This window comes from Sinocyclocheilus anshuiensis, unplaced genomic scaffold (genome assembly GCF_001515605.1).
Source record: "Sinocyclocheilus anshuiensis isolate Anshui unplaced genomic scaffold, SAMN03320099.WGS_v1.1 scaffold117, whole genome shotgun sequence".
In the NCBI taxonomy this organism is placed as follows: domain Eukaryota; kingdom Metazoa; phylum Chordata; class Actinopteri; order Cypriniformes; family Cyprinidae; genus Sinocyclocheilus; species Sinocyclocheilus anshuiensis.
This window is the reverse complement of record NW_015536624.1, coordinates 205,088-208,841: the sequence shown is the minus strand read 5'-3', so window position 1 is coordinate 208,841 and position 3,754 is coordinate 205,088.

Sequence of the window (3,754 nt, the reverse complement as noted above, 5' to 3'; positions counted from 1 at the left end):
TTTTCAGTGCAGCTCTGCACCTTGCAATATTTAGTCTGCCGTGAGGAAAAACGTAATATTTTTGAATTTTTTTTTAGAACTGTTTTTCTAAGGAAGGAAATGTAGCTACAGCTTAATGTGAGAGGCTACATGATTATTGAGCATTACTGGCTCAAGGAGCTCAGGGGACACTTATGAAGTCTTTAATAACAGTGATATGTCTGAGTTATGATTCATTTAGATGCTACCCAGCCCAGTTGCGTATGAAGCGTGATATGCACGTGGAAGACTCTCGGCGGGGTTGAGGGGGGTCAGCGTTCCTGCCACTAGGACACACTGAGCATTAAGAAATGCTGGATTCATTAAACTGTCACTGTAAATCTCTGTCCACACTGACTGAGAGAGAGAGAGAGAGATGGGAGGAATATGTGAGTAGAAAGGAAAGCATAGGGAGTGCTGGAGGAAAGAGAGTGGGATTGTACAAAATGATGAAATCTGTGATGGAAAGCAACATCAATTATGCAGATGAAAGACAGAAAAGGAGACCGCGAGTGATCTGATCTGCCCCCGTTGTTCTATCACTAAATGACCTTCAGTTCTTATTTTCATCTCTAGTTTAGCCTTCATAAATTCTGCTGCTTAGTTAATGTTAATGTATTCTTTTTTGGTAACTAATTTATTAGTTGCTACCATGTAAACGCTTCACTGTTATCTTTTATTTTGTTGTATTGCTATTTAATTTTTTATCATTCCAAAGTAGCTGCATTTTGCAATTTGCAAGCTGCAAATATTTAATTATAAATAATAATTTTCATTTAATTTTATTATTTACTTGAATTTTATATAATTTTATTTATTTTATGTAATTGATTTTTTCCCTCTGCTCTTGTGGTGCAGAAAGTTAGTGATGAAATTTTTAATACTTGTTCAAAGCAACATAAAAATTATGGAGATAAAAGACAGAAAAGGAGAGATCTTGTTTGCCCCTGTTTTTCTATCGTCAAACTAACCTTCAGTTCTTATTTTTTTTAATCTTTATTTTATCCTTCATAACTGCTGCTGTTTAATTCATGTTTATTCCTTTTTGGTAAATTCATTGATTACTAAAATGCTGTTATCATCTGTTATTTTGTTTGATCAGTATTAATTAATTCAATCATTTAATTAATCAAAATCACAAAATTTGCAAGTAGTGATAGCTGTTTTTGCTCTGTACTTACATTGCAGAAATTGTGTGGACATTTTTTAATATTACTTATTACTGACAAAATAAATAAAGCAGTATTTTTTTTTCATTTGCAAATATTTAATTGTTAATAATAATGCAGTTTTATTCTATATTATTATTTAATAGAATTTTGTATTTATTTAATTATTTATTTTATATTACAGGTTTTCCGCTCTTTTTGTGAAGACATTTTTAATATGACTTATTCTGACAAAATATGCAGTTTGCAAGCAACATTTAATTAGCAAATAATTAATAATAATTGTATTTTATTTTAATTTTTTAATTTTACATTCATTTATTTTATGTAACAGTTTTTTTTGCTCTACGCTTGTGATGTGGAAATTTAGTGAAAATTTAAATATGACTTGTTCCCATAGTTTGTATTATTGTTATTTTTCCCTATTTCACTTATTAGTACCGCTTACTAAGGCTCATATTTTGGGTTAGCTGATTTCAAAACCTTTGCACTTTTAAAGCGCTTAACTTCACCATTTGTTAATGATGTGGAGAGGTGCGCCATTACTTTTGTCTTCTGTTTTATTTTGATTCTTTTCACCTTTTATCATTGTTCACGGCTTTCAGCAAATACTTACAATATGAATGCCCAGTGTTATCATGCCACCAAAGCGCATGGAATTGGAACTGAATTGAAAAGGCAACCGAATGCAGTGGCACAGTCTTTCTCCACAAGAGACCGGATAGAATAGAAGGCGATCAGACGCTACAAAAACAAACAGTCAAATCTTTACAAGACCTCAAGGATGCTGCAGAATCAGCCTGAGACAGCAGCTCTTTCTGTGAGGTTATGATCTGATGCTCGGCTCCAGCAGCCGGTGGCTTATGATCTCCCTCACCTAATAATGTGGAATTATCAGCACAGCAGAACAAGTACAGGGAGCCCGAGCATCAGTGCTTATGGCGCTAATGAGGGTGCAGGTGCATCATATATCATAAACGCTGATGAAAAAATGCTTTTTCATTAGTACTTTAGAGACAAGGTGCTTTAGAGAGTTTGCAGCATGCCCACGCAGTGTAGGTGGGTTTAATGAGTTGACAACATTGTTCATTTAAAAGAACAACACCGCTTTGTTACAGTGGTGTGTGGTGGACCAGAGCCTCTTCTTTGCATGATTTTTTTTTTCAGACGTAAATTCATGTTATGTTTGCATTCAGTGTTTACATGGTTTGCCTGGAACACCATTTACCTTACACTTACCATTATTATAATGTTATATTATATAGAAAATGTGACTGTATTACACACTACACAGCATTTAGCACAGCTAAAGGTGACGTTTATTATGAGTTTTTGTTAATATTGTTTTAAAAGTTCGCTTAACAGTTTAAAAGATTTTATGTTTTTAATGTTCTATACTTAATGAATGAATACAAACATCTGATAACCTGCTGTTTATGCCTGTTAAGTGTTTAAAATGATGGCTTTCAATTGAATGGCTATAATTAATCATTTTATTCTCAGATGAAAATAAATGTAGAATATAGAAAATATAGAATAAAAATTTCCATTTGATAGAGGCATCAGAATCAGTATTGGTGATGCTGGCCCTCATTCATAGTACCATTAAACAAATACTTAAAGGAGACCTATTATGCCCATTTTGCAACATGTAATATAAGTCTCAGGTGTCCCCACAATATGTCTGTGAAGTTTCAGCTCAAAATACCCAACAGATCATTTATTATATTATTTTGAAAATGCCTATTTTGAGTGGAAGCAGAAACAGGCTGTTTTCATGCATGTCTCTTTTAATGCAAATGAGCTGCTGCTCCCCGCCCCCTTTTCCAGAATAGGGCTGTGCCTTTACAGCTCGTACCTCAGATATTCTGCCCAAAAAATATCTGTTTGGTTTTGATTATTGCATTGAAATCATGAATTTTAAACCATATTCGTTTAAACTTCTGAGTTCTGATATATGGTTTTCTGAGCGCACAGAAAACGGCTGTCACATGGCATGCAAGTACTAAACTTAAGTTCTCTTTCATGTCTTATTGTGCTTAAACTGTCAAATACACATGGTTATGTTAAAAACACACGAGTTACAAAAAAGTTACAAAAAATATCTGAGTTGCTTGTTTTTCACAAGCTTGCAGAGAAAGGCTTACCAAAAAAAAAATTACTAGGTTGTTCTTTTTCACGTTTTCTGGGTTGGTAGATGCACCAGGGACCCGATTATAGCTTTTAAACACTGGAAAAGTCAGATTTTCATGATATGCCACCTTTAAATACTGTATGTTGCTACTACAGTACATTAATTTGAATATTTATTGTGAAAATATATTTATTATTACAAATATTAATGATTAGGTATGATTAATTGTGATTAATTACAGATAAATGTCATGTAATTAGTTATCATTTAATTGATTGACAGCATATATGAAAGCATGTTTCCTCCATGAAATAAAAAAGGTAATTGCAACTTCGCACAATTCCAACTTTGTTTCTCGCAGTTCTCAGTGTCAGACTCTGTTCCATGTTTTGTCTGTGTCTTGCTCCCCAGGTGTTCCTTTCCCATGTTTAAT